Raw genomic sequence first — 14,065 nt, forward strand, 5'->3', positions numbered from 1 at the left:
TAACTTTTATTGGTTTGTTATTATGTTTTTACCATTTTTAGGTAATTATAAAAAAATCCTCTTATAACAATTATATAAACCACCTTTGTTTTGACCTTACAAAGGCCTCCCCTATAGTTTTGAGAAATAAGTGCAAATACCTCACTTCCCTTGGCTTTTTGGCAACAAAGACATTGAAGTTACCAAAATACCCTTATCATTGTTAGTGCATTATCATACATAATTTAAAGTTTCAACTTTACCCTCCACTAATTTATTTTGCCATGCAACTTTCAAAGAATAGCTCTCCCTAATCTTCTTGGAAAATTTAATTATAAAACTAATAATTGTTTGATAATTTTGTATTGGTTTTATATTAATTTTAAATTAATATTGGGTTTTTAATTTATCTTATTCCTTTTATTAATTAAATTATTTTTATTATATTAATAAAGATATTTTTATTAGTAACAATAATTAATATTTTTATTTAAGTAACTTACTAAATTATTTTTAGTACACTAGTTACTTTTTATTATTTTCAAAATGAATATAAATGGATTGTAATTTTAAACGGAAGTATATTATTTAGCACAATAATATATCACTGAATATCTCAATTCCAATATAATTAATCTTTACTAATAATAACAGTTTAATGCAAATATATCTAATATATATATAACTATAGTTAAATTGAAATGGATATAAAACTATAGTTTGAGAGAGAGAGAGAGAGAAAGTTAATGAGTTTTATGCAATTTAATGGAGTCATTGAGATGAAAATAATTAATGACATGAGTTATTGAAGAAGGGAGTGCAAAACCCAGTTCGAGGGAAATATGCATCCCGGGTCACTTTTCCCATCATTTGGTAAAGGTATGAAAGAACCCCGAAATCAAATGAAATATGCAATCTTGTTAGCATTTCCCTCAATTTTGGGTGTAAATGTACATGAAAATTTTGGAAGCAAGCATGTGTTCTCATTTTCCATCAATGGAAATAGAATACTAATTTGTTCTTTTCATTGCCTCTTGTGTCTCCCAGGAACTCCATGACTAAGCATCATTAATGGTTACCTTCTTGCAACTCTTCGTCAAAGTGGTTGTTGCCTTTGTCAAGAAGAAAACCATAAACTCTCACAACACCTCTCTTGATGTTGTCTCACAACACAAATTCATCATAACCCTTGTGACTATCACTTCCTTAATCCCCCCATCCACCAAATACTCCTCCAACTCCATCCCTCGAAACACATTGTAAGTAGACCTGTTCATGGGTCGGGCTAGGCCGAGTTTGAACTGGGCTTTGCCTCTATAAATAAAAAATTACTAGGCCCGAGCCTGAGCTCGGCCCTATATAAAGCCTGAAGCTCGAGTTTGATAAGTATTTTACAACATATTAATTATATATTATTAATAAAACTTTATATATTATATAATAATTTATACATTTAATATATGTAATACTTTAATTTTTTGCTATTAATTCTATTATTATATATATTATATATTATATTTCTATTATATATTTAATATTATCGGATTGGGCTTATTTGGGAAAGCTCGAGCCTACGGGCTTAAAATTTTGACCAAGCCCAGCCCATTGGTCTACTTGACCCATGAACAGATTTAATTGTAAGTGTGCTCTTTTCCACCACCTTGTTGCCAACCTTCCGTTCCAACTCAGGCATCAACTCTGCCTCCACCGTCAATGATCAAATCATTGTTTTACCACTCCCCCAGCATGTCGTGGTCTAACGGTGAGTTATGGCAGTGGTGGGTAAAGATTACTTGCACTGAAACACTTAGACAGAGATTGATGATGGTTGTGTTGATGGTGGATAGAATTAGCTTCCCCATTGATGATAAGTAGTTATGCAAGAGTATGGCAGATCTTCTATCCAATTAAATTGAGTAGAGAGCAAGTAAATTGTGGCATAAAAATTTTCCCAAACACTTGCAAATATGTGCACCTGCTTCACCTCTTCCCTGCCAAACACCACTGGTGCAAATAGAGTGCCAGCCGGCCTAAACATTGCATTTACCTAAACTAATAGAAATTGCACTTGCACTATACATATTTGCATTTGCACTCTTCCCAAATGAGTCCTAATGGGAAAGAGGAGAGAGAGAGAGAGAGAGAGAGAGAGAGAGTGTGTGTTAAAAGTTTTAAAGGTGATTGGTCACTTTAGTTATTTTGTTAAATTTTAAAATTAAAAAAAAGGTGCCTTTGATAATAAACCAAAAGGCAAAAAAATTGCAGCTTGGCACATTCCATTTTAATATAGAGATAGATATGATACAACCAAGTTATTTGGCTCAATCAATGCATGATGCTTGGTGGTTAGGGCAACTTAGTCTTTTCACATGCCTTGGAGGGAAATTATGGGATTTTTCCTCATGCTTAATCCTCTTGCTGATACAACCTAACCCAAGCACTTGGCTCATTAAATACCAGAAATAACATTCAACCATGATGCATAGAAATCATATAATTTTATTTATAACGTATCAATCAAGAATCCTAGACATAGGCATGAACACAATGCAACTATTATGTGTGAATTATTATATCAGTTATTTTCTATTTTACTCTTTTTAATTTAAAATAACAACAAATAAGTCAATTAAAAATTTATTCCTCAAATGTTTGGTAAGAATAAACATGTTATTATAAAATGTAATTAAGAGAACAATTAAAAATTTATAAAAAATATAATCCTAACTTTAAATATATCAAATGTATTAAATTTTCTAAAATACATATTATATTCAAATTCATAATTTTTAATTAAAAATAATTATTCCACCATTATTAGTATTTTTATTTCTATAAATTTTATGAAACAAAAAATCATTTTTGATATAAAAGTATACTAGTGGCTTTGACAAATTCATGAAAAAATTAAGTTACATGCCATATTTAAAACTATAAATTTTAAGTATTAAAATAATTATTCTATTATTAATATTTAAATGTATTGAGATTAAAAACCACACTTTGTTGTAAATGTGGATTTAAGAAATTACTTATTCCATTAATTTACGAAATACTAATTTAAAATATTATTTTTATCTTCAGTTAGGGTTGCTGAACAGAAATGTATGTTATTTGTCTATATTACATGTAGACATTAGTGTTGATAAAAGTTATTTTCTTCCATGTGTTGTCATGAGATGAAGGTTGGCCCAATAGTTCAAGGTTGTATTTAAGGTTTGAGTGTTGGGTGATTTGCGTTCAAATCATGCTATCTATATTTTTTAAATATAGATATGAAAGTGGAAATGTGAACCATGTAGGTGCTTGGTACCATTGGTGTTACTTGGAGGGGCGTTTATCAAATAATTGTTTATCTGATAAACACTCACTTTAAATGATTCTTGTTTGGTTGTTTGGTTGGGCTTATTTTGGGTGTTTCAAGAAACAACCCATAACTCTACTTTACAACTCAATGGAAATAAACATTGTATAATGGATTGGCTATTTGGTGGCATGTTTCAAAAAACAACCATAAGGGTGTTTCAGTGTGAAACTTTGACTTGATGTGTAGGAGCCATTAGTTGATTCAATGGTCAAAATCACCCATACTTGCACGTAATAGTCAATTTTTAGATCAAACCATGAATCTATGATGCAAACCACATCTAATGGTCAAAATGTGTGGCATAGGTCCTCAAAGTATGAAATCAATATTTATTGATGTATATTATATGAAAATTATCCATTTTTCTCCTAATCTCTTCTCATTCCCTGTCTTGTTACTTTCTTCAGTTTTTGGATTCAAGAAAAATATTTTATTGGTAAAATATTTGTTTGATAAAAAATTATTACATAAAAAAATTTTCATTTGCACCTTGAAAATAAACTTTGAAAGTGGGTTTTTTTACTTAAGATGTTTAAGCTTATGTGAAGAAGACTAATAAAAACCAGAAGTTTTATTGGATGAAAGCTCAAATGGGACTAGTTAGGGATGAAGAGTCGAATGGCCAAATGGGGCTAGTTTTGCTATGGAAAGAAATATAGGGTGAAATGTGCAAAAAAATGGGAGTTATTGGCTTTGTTTTCCCTGAAAAATTTAAAGGAATAAAGGGATTATCGAATGGTCAGGCCTATCAGCATTAGATGGATTGACAATGATTTTTTTTTTCGGTTGTCGAACCACCTATAGAGAAGATGATTTTGGTTGTGCTTTAGTAACAGATCTAGGGCTAAACCTGCAAAACAATGGAGTGTTATTGGAATTATTCCTTATAAAAAGAACAAGGGGATTACCAGTCAGACGGACTTACCGGCATCAAACATCATGGTGGTGAATTTTTTTCCTGATCGCTGAACCTGTTGTATAGAATATGATGGACTACCTTCGAGTAGATACTTACAGTGATTGTATGCAATTGAACTTCCATCGAGCATATACCAATCTATTAGGGTTATTTTTTTGTGCTCTTTGGTGGCCCGTGATACAAAGGATCAATTCAAACTTTAATGTTCAACATTAGCATGCCAAATAATTGAGGCCCAAGCCTTGAATATTTTGAGGCAAAGGCCCAAAGGTGCAAGCATTAAATAACTCAAGGCCTAAGCATTCCTACTAGAGTCTAAGTTTATCGAGACCAAGATTTTTTTGCTATCCTTACCTTGAGGCTTAGGCCATTTGCATTGCCAATAATATTTCGAGGCAAAGGCCAAAAGGTGCAAGCATCAAACAACTTAAGGCCTAAGCATTGCTACTAGAGTTTAAGGCTACTGAGGCCAAAACTTTTTTTCCTATCCTCACTTTAAGGGTTAGGCCATTTGCATTGTCTTAAAAGAATTTAAAACAATGGATATGCACAACTTAGGGGATACAAGCCTAATTGTAGTGTTTTCCGTATCCCCGTAGTCAATACTAATATGATATGCCCCGTATTGAATGTATTGTATCGATATTTAAATCCATAATTACAAGCCAACACGATGAGCCACTACAAAGCCTCATCAATATTGTACTCAATAGGGTCTCACATATATATAGGATGGGAAACAATAGCTATCTCTCTTACGCACTATTTCTCTCTTGCTTTAACTCTTATCTTGACATATCAACTTTCCTATTTATTTGAGTAACTTTGAATGTAAATTTTTTTCCAATTGAGCCACACCCCAAGCCTTTGACATCATTTTGTTCATGCAAGTGGGACCTTGGTCATTCTTAACTCCAATAATGTTTGATTTACCCCTTATTAGTATAGATTCTTTATTTGTGCGTTCTTTTTTTTTTTCTTTCTTTTTTTCTTCTTGTCCAAAAAAGGATAATGAGATTTTTCCCTATTCATTTTTGTCATTTTAAAATGTCATTATTTTACACATGTTTTATAAAAAAAATCTCCTTATTTTTCTCACAATTATATAAACCGCTATTTGTGTTTTGATTATCCCCCCCCAAAAAAAAAACTCTCATATAGTATTGAAAAAATGCATAAATCTATTGGCTTTTTGGCAACAATACACATTAAAGTTGTCAAAATGCCCTCATTATCTTCAAGGCATTGTCATACACAACTTAAAATTTCAATTATATCTTTCATTGCCTTACTTTCCTTAAACACTATTTGGGCACTAAGAATGGCAAGAGGGTGAGAGATCATATATTCATATTCGTCCCCAAACCCTTATTTTAAATCAATCCCACCCTTAACCCTCGATTCGTCTATCCTTGTAAAGCCTTGACAGGAAAATTGTCATCCTCATTGGCCATATTTCGTAATATTATTGTTTTTATATGATGCTTTGTACTCGAATTTGTCATAAAAAATGTCAGAGCAATGGATATAGTGAACAAAAACCAATGCACACTTTGAAATTGACAAAAGTTAACTTTTTAACATGGCACTAATACACCTCCGTAGGTTGTGTTTATTTTTTGTGGAAATTTCGTCCTCCTAAATCCATCGCAATAAAACTTCTAACATCATCAAGCATATTTAGTAATTATATTATTTTTTATACGATGTTTTGTACTCAATTTTATCATGGAAAATGTAAGAGCAATGGGTATTATGAACAAAAACCAATGCACATTATGAAATCGACGAGAATGAGCTTTTACTAATACACCTCCTTAAATTGCATTTGTTTTTTGTGGAAATGAGAACTGCAGTAAACTTTACACTTCGATTCGAATTTTATAGTGTTTGTTTTAGGTGCTCTTTTATATTGAAAATTGACGTAAAGCTCTATACAAGGTAAGTTTTATATCGAAAATCAATAAAAAATTTCCACAAAAAAAAATCAATGTAAAACTCCATTATGCCATGCTAGTATCTCCTCTCAGCGGCTGCAACGGTTAACTAGTACCGATGTTTCCACCATTTTTTCCAATATGAGGAGTAGATATGAGGAACGATTAACTCACTGCTCACATCTCCTATTAGTGACGGTGCAGGTACAATTCTTCCAACATTTTTTTTTCTGATTTAAGGAACGAATTTGAGCCACCAAGATAAATTTGCCTATATTTGCATTTTCTCTCAACTATCAAGAGCACCCATTATTCAAACTTGACATTTCACCACTACAGAGTTCAAGCATATCGTCTTTGCTATTGCAAAGGTAACATGCGTTCAAGCCAAGGACTTAAATATCGATACAATAGGCCTGATCTGTATCGGCCTATGCTAGTACGAGATACGCTACGAGCAGAATCGTATCCAATGAGTCATATGTATCATAGCGATACAAATCCGTATCGGCCTGTATCACATTATATCGGGCGATATGCATCGATACACAGTATTTCTCTATAAAATATTGCAGACATGATGATTCAAACTCAGGTGCCCCGAGCATGCCCAAACTTGCATTGCACCTTCTAAGCTACTAACCCACGTTTGTCCTTGTGATATTAAGTAAACTAAAATAGACTATTAACTTTTGTCTTTACATGTGATTTTTTCAATATTTATTACCAAAAAAAAAACTCTAACTAAAATTTCAAAATAATAATATTTAAAAATTGTATTTTATAAACTAATACAATAAATAATTTATAAAATCCATGTTTATATAAAAAGAAGATTTTAATATCAAGAAATTTATACAACTAAAATATTAAGAATAGAATAACTATTTTAATAATTAAAATTTATAAATTTGCAAATGATATGCATATTAAAATTATTATATATTTTTACTAATTATTAATTAATATTTTAATTTATATTAATAAGTAATAACAACATATTTATTATTTATAAAAAAGAAAAATATTGTTTATAAAATTTTTAAGACTATAACAATAAATTGAATTTATCAAATCCATTAATCTACATTTATTTCAAAAAATTATTTTTCATATTAGAAAAATTATATAAATAAAATATTAATAAATGAATGATTGTTTTAGTAAGTAAAAATTATGAATTTTTATATGATATGTATTTTATAAATTTTAAAAAATTTCTTATACTTTAAGTTAAGATTAGATTTTTATAAATTATTAATTAGTATTTTAATTTGTATTTGAGAATTTAATATTTAGTTGACTTTTTTGTTAATGTTAAAAGTTAAAAAACTAAAAATAGAAATAATTTATATAATAATTAAAATATAATAGGTGCATATGTTTAGTGCTTTGGACTCTCGATTAATGCATTATAAATAAAATTATATGATATCTATGCATCTTGATATATTAATTATAATATATTTATTCATATATATCATTAAAATATACATTTCTAATGTATTTATATACTATTTGTGATTATTTTGATCTTAAATTTAATGATATTGTTGTATTTATGGAATTTATATGTATTTTTATAGCATATTCATGCATTTTCATATTTTTCGTTCGTATCCATGCGTTTCCAAAGCGTATCTGTATCCGAGTTGTCCGATACTATACCCGATACCGATACTTTAATCCTTGGTACAAGCTTGAGGTTTCACTACTGCAAGGTAAACGACCTTCAAGCTCGACGTCTTCGAACTCAAATATCATTTCATCGAAAACAACTACCCATTTGCCCCAAAATCCACCCCCGACAAATAGAATTACTGAAACCCCTAAACCCTTATGAAAAAACCCTATCAACCACTAACGATAGTGATGACAAAGATGATTTTGATAAAGACAAATAGAACAGGTTGCAGAGGTATAATCGAAAATGGTTCATATTTTATCATAATTGTTTGTATTATCACCTCCTCACTTTGAAACACCTCAAGAATAAATCCATCTGGGGTCACCATTTTGGGAATTGTGCTTGACCGTCATGATCATCTTCTGTAACCACCTTGTCTCAGGTTGGTTAGTGAGTGTTATTGTCTTCATCATCGAACACGACTTTATGCTAAAAAAATGTCAATTACTTCATCTACAGCCTCTATAAGAATGTCTAGAACTACATCTAGTTGGGTTTAGTGTTGTGGTCTTGGAATCTCATGCTCGATTTGAACTCATAAATCCATACAAACCAGAAGACTCTCAAGGGTAATCGACATTCCACTGTTCCTCTATATTGGCAGTCAAGCACTTGCTCAATTATTCCACTATTTGTTCAATAAACTATAATTTATTATGATTTAACAAACAATTTCATTAAATTTTACACCTTAACAAGAAAACATGATTAGTGTAAATAATGAAAACTGAGTAGTTTCAATTTCAATTGATCACTGAACCAGGGTCACATTTTTCATCGGTAGAAAATTGAATTTATACCTAAAACAAATACAACCTTAGTAAAAGCAACGCAACCAAGATTCAACCTTCTTAGTGTGGCCCTAAGCTTTCAACATAATCAAAATATAATGAAAGAAAATAGCAATCCATATCAAAGAATCGTAGAACAGTAGAAATGATTGCCAAACCAATCAATAATGAACACATTGGTATTTTCGTATTCACTCTCATATCTCATTGTATATGCATTTGTTGTTCATTTGGATTCACCCGATCTATATTTATACTATTATTAAAGATGTGAGTGAGAGCATGAAACTTTTGTTTGTCTAAAATACCCCAATTTTTTAATTTGGTCACACTCTAATTGCATGGACAAATATATAATTTGAACAATCGCTTTTATCCTCATTCAAATATATTTCACCAAGCCATGTATTTAAGTTATTATCTCCCATTAACATCAATTGAATTATATTCATGACTAAAATACCTCTATCTTTTAATTTGTTAACTCTAATTGTAAGGTAAGAAATGTAATTTGAACTTTCAATTTATCCTCATTCAATTCACACTCATTAAGTTATTTAGGGGTATTAACTCCATCATTTTATTAAATCTTATATTTTTTTGAAAAGAAGAATCATATATTAATTAACCATATTATCAAAGAAAAAATGCATATAATGAATAATTGTTTTTTATTGATGATAGAAATTAAAAATGGAGTTGTTTGCTTGTTTGGTAGCAAGTCAACAATTTAATATTTTGGGTTAAATGTGATTACCATTGATGTCATAATTAAACAATAATAAAAATGTTAAAAAAAGGTAAAAATACACATGTATAACAAAAGTAAAAACAATAATAAAAAATAGAAATGATGAAAACACACAATTATAAAAAAATACAAAAAAATGTAATACATAAAAAATAAACAAAATTGTATAAAAATTGGAAAACATGTTATTTACTATCATCATCATTGTTGTCATCATCAAAATTGACGCATTCAAAAACACATGCACACTTATTACTGTAATATAAATAGTGCAATGTTATCTTTACTATTTGATATGAAGTATTTGAAGTGGTGAATGCAGGTTCATAGTTATTGTGGTAATTGTGGATAATTGCTAAATGTAGTAGCTATTTACTAAATTCAAGTTTTGGCAAAATTTTGAACAAATATAATAATCAATGTAAAATATAATATTTGCAAATTTTAAGTTATAATAATTATAGTTCATGATATCAATATTAATGAACATTTCACCATGTAAAGTTTTAGAAAATTTCTGATATATTTTCCTAAATTTGCTAAAATATTTGGAAAAAAAAAATCTAAAAAATCAAGAAATCTTTATAGAAGCATTAAGTTGGTTAATAAAATATCATGAGATTATTAGAACAAATATAACCACACATTTAAGACTCAATAAATCATAACAAGAAATTGTATAAATCAAATATAAAAAAGATAAGCGATTGTAATGGTTATGTTTTCTTTGTCTTCATTTTGGTTTTTACCCATCTTTTATTCTTTACATATGTCAATTTCTTTCCATTTTAATTATTGTCTTTATTATTACTAAATGTTCTCTATTAGATTTTTTTTTTGTATTTTAATGTAACACATTAATAACTTTCAAAGTAAGTGATAATATGTAGCGAGATTAAAATTTGCAAATTTGATAAGGCTACCCAACAATATACCAACTGAGCCATCTCTCAGTTAATATGTTTTTTATATTAGATTGAAAACACCATTTTGTTGTTACTAGTAAATGTACACGTGCTTTGCATGTGACAAAACTTGATGATGATGATGATGATGATGATAGTAAATAATATGTTTTCAAAGATTTCTACAACTTTTTTATATTTTTATGCATATAAAATTCATTCTTATTTATCACGTGTATTTTTTTAATACGATGAATATATGATATTAGAGATGTGTCCAAATGTTTTCTATATTTTTTTTTTATAATTTTGTATATTCGTATTCATATTATTATTATTAAATTATGACACCAACAATTGTTAGTACATTAATACACTTAACCCAAAAGATTGAATTGTTTTTTCTCCATAAAAAATTACACTTTGAATTATTTTTAGATTTATATTTTATTTATATCATCAATGATATCAATTATTCTTTACCATACTTACTTTTCTTTAATAATGCTAATTAATATACGATTTAATGAAAAATGTGAGTTATTGCCTTAAATATAAGACTTAATGAGAGGGAATTGAATGAGGAGAATTGTATTAGTTTGAATTACATTTTGTGTTTTCATAATTAGAGAATGATTAAATTCAAAAAATAGGGATATTTTAGTCAAGAAAAGCATTCAATGATTGCTAAATTAATACATTAAATATAAGATTACTTAACAATAAGGATTTGAATAAAGAGAATAGTGGCTATTCAAACTACATTTTCATCATTGCTTGATTAAAAAAATTGGAGTATTTTAGTCAAACAAAAATTCCATAATATCATTCACTTTTATTAGTAGTATAAATATAGTTATGCATTGTTATATTTTCTTTTAAATTATAGTGATTTAATAAGTGAATCGTATCAAAGTAGTAATTTTAATTATCCAATTATTAATTCCTTGCTATTTCTTTTAGGATTTTTTTAAAATTTATGATGATTTTAATGAAATATTGAAAAGTTTTTTTAATTATGTCAATTACAAACTTTAAATATATAAGTATCGTTTGGCAACTCTTTTTATAAATATCTTGTAGTAGTTAAATGGTCAAACATATACTGAGCTTTTGGGGTTTTGTCTTTAAAGACAAAAGCAGTACGTTGGTAAGCGGTTCAGTTTAGCAAGCTTTTAAAAATATGTTTAGATGCTATCCATCACACAGAGAGATCATAAAGCTTCATTTGAAGCTTCTCAAAACTTAACATTTTCATTTTTTTCGGGTATTTCCATGCACACATCTTTTCGTCTTTATTGCTTTCCGGTTGATAAATAAATAATACAACTGATTTTTAGTGTTTCAAGTTTGTCAAAGCCCAAAAGATTGCGCAAAAAAACTTGCCAAACGCTGCCATAGTCAATCACTAAATACAAAATATTTCCAACATATTGACAAAATGTCAAGGATATTTGGAAAAATAAAAGATTCCCAAGAAAAATTTGTATCACCACATAGTAAATGCCAAATGGGGATATCTCAAGGATATTTCACCAAATATCATCGATATTGAAAACCATGATAATAATGAATATTGTCAATTATATGGCTAATTATGTAGTTACACCACGTTTATAATATATATATCTATATACATATTAAAAAAATGAAGTCTATGAATTTTATCTTTTTTTTTTGTATTCCATGTCATTTTTTTAAAAACCAATGAGATGTTCTCTTTCCCCATAAAAACTATCTAATCTCTCTCTCTCTTGCGCGCACGCGCTCTATATCTCCCTCTCATTCCCACATTATCAATAAACTAAATAATCTCTTTTCCCAAACTACCTCCCCCACTAACACTATCCCTCACTTTCTCCTTAATTATCTCTAATTCCTATTCATCTCTTCAATTATCTCTAATTCCTATTTACCCCATAAATGATCTCTAATTTAGTAGAGAATTTCTCTCCTAAATTATCTCTAATTCCTATTTATCATCTCCCCCACTTTTTATAATTATCTATTTAAAGAAGGTTTAAATTAAAAAATTTAACAATTATTTAAATATCATAATGAAATTATACAATAAATTTAAAATATTTTTTATAAACACAAGATAAGGCTAAATTTCATAAACTACCCTTATGGTTTAACTATTGACTAAATATACTCTTACTGTTTGACTATTGTCTAACACTACCCCTACTGTTTCTAACAATTGACTAGCTCTACCCCTATCGTTAGCATTCATTAATATTCCATTAAAACTCATACACATGTGTCACATAATTTTTTAAACCAAATTTTACCCTTACCGTTCTTCCTTTCAATAGTGGTTCAACAGTGGCAAACCGAGTTGGCTCGGTCCCGAACCAACGACGATGATAGCCCCCTCCACCACCTACCTCACTCCCTCCCTCCCTCTCACTCTCTCTCCCTCTCACTCTCACTCTCTCTCCCTCTCCCTCTCTCTCTCTCTCTCTCTCTCTCTCTCTGTTCCCCTTCGTTCTCTATTCCTCTCTCCATGTTTCATCACCGCCGTTGTAGTAGCGGACCCCTTCACCCCCGATCTTTCTCTCTTTCTTTCCTCCCCCTTCGTTATCTCTCTTTCTCTCACACTCTTGGCAGCTTCATTGTGAACACCAAATCCCGTCATTAGCTACTATAGACTAGAAAATCATGCATCAAAACAAAAGACGCACAAGAAGAAAAAAGAGAAATGTGTTTTTTCATGGGAGAGAGCTTTCGTTACCGGCTTCATTGTGGATACTGGATCCCATTATCGGCTACTCAGATATGAGTATCTCTCATATTTGCTAAGAATTCAGATTTAAGTGTTTGAGCATCTAAGAGATACTCAGATCTGAGTATCCCCAATTAGTTTTTCATGGGAGAGAGTGCTTCCATCGGAGCTATGAAACCTCCATGGCCATGAATACTTCCCTAGTTTCTTAAAAGGCCAATCTTTTCACCCCATCAAAAGTGATGCAAGTCAGAGTGTGAGAAGTTATTTCTTACCTTATGATTGCATTGCAGTACTTGACCTGTGCTCTGGGTGTTTGGGGTTCTTTGGAGGCTAGGGTTTCTCTATTGTGACCCTTTCACATTAGAGACTGCAAAGAAATTCTTGCATGTTGCCTTTGTTTTCTACATTGCAATCTTTACCAATGCAAATATGCTTCATCATGCCAATGTCAATACCTTCATCATTTTCAGATCTTATACGCCCCTTTTGGTTGCCATAGTGGATACCATGTTTCGAAAACAGCCATGCCCATCGAAGCTCACCTTCGCATTACTAGTGATCACATTGGGTGGTGCGATTGGATATGTGGGCATTGATTCAATGTTCACCCTCACTGCTTAGTCATGGGTATTTGCTTATTTGGTGACAATCACTACTGAGATGGTTTACATTGAACACATGGTTTCGAATCTTGGGTTGAACACTTGGGGTTTTGTATTTTACATCAATCTCATCTTTGACGATGGCACCCCTTTTTTGGATTGACTGGCGGTTGTGATTTCTCCCCAACATCATCTTCAATGCATTTGTATGTGCCTAATAAGGCACTAAAGGCAATGAAGAAGGGTTTTGGGCTAAACATTTGAAGCAGGTTCATCTCTCACTCTCACTCACTCACACACACTCTCTCTCTCTCTCTCTCTCTTTCTCTTTCTCTCTATCCTATCTAACATAAGATTGCCACGACAATTTTTATTTTCGTCTTATATTCCTTCTCC

The 14,065-nt window shown here is 30.3% G+C and overlaps 1 pseudogene; it reads left to right on the forward strand.

The window, feature by feature from the left end:
* The first annotated feature begins 13,342 nt into the window (after nt 1-13,342).
* LOC148804242 (GDP-fucose transporter 1 pseudogene) lies at nt 13,343-13,845 on the forward strand (annotated as a pseudogene).
* Nucleotides 13,846-14,065: the final 220 nt, after the last annotated feature.

Source organism: Nelumbo nucifera, chromosome 1 (assembly GCF_055504915.1).
Source record: "Nelumbo nucifera cultivar China Antique chromosome 1, China Antique-T2T, whole genome shotgun sequence".
Classification (NCBI taxonomy): Eukaryota; Viridiplantae; Streptophyta; class Magnoliopsida; order Proteales; family Nelumbonaceae; genus Nelumbo; species Nelumbo nucifera.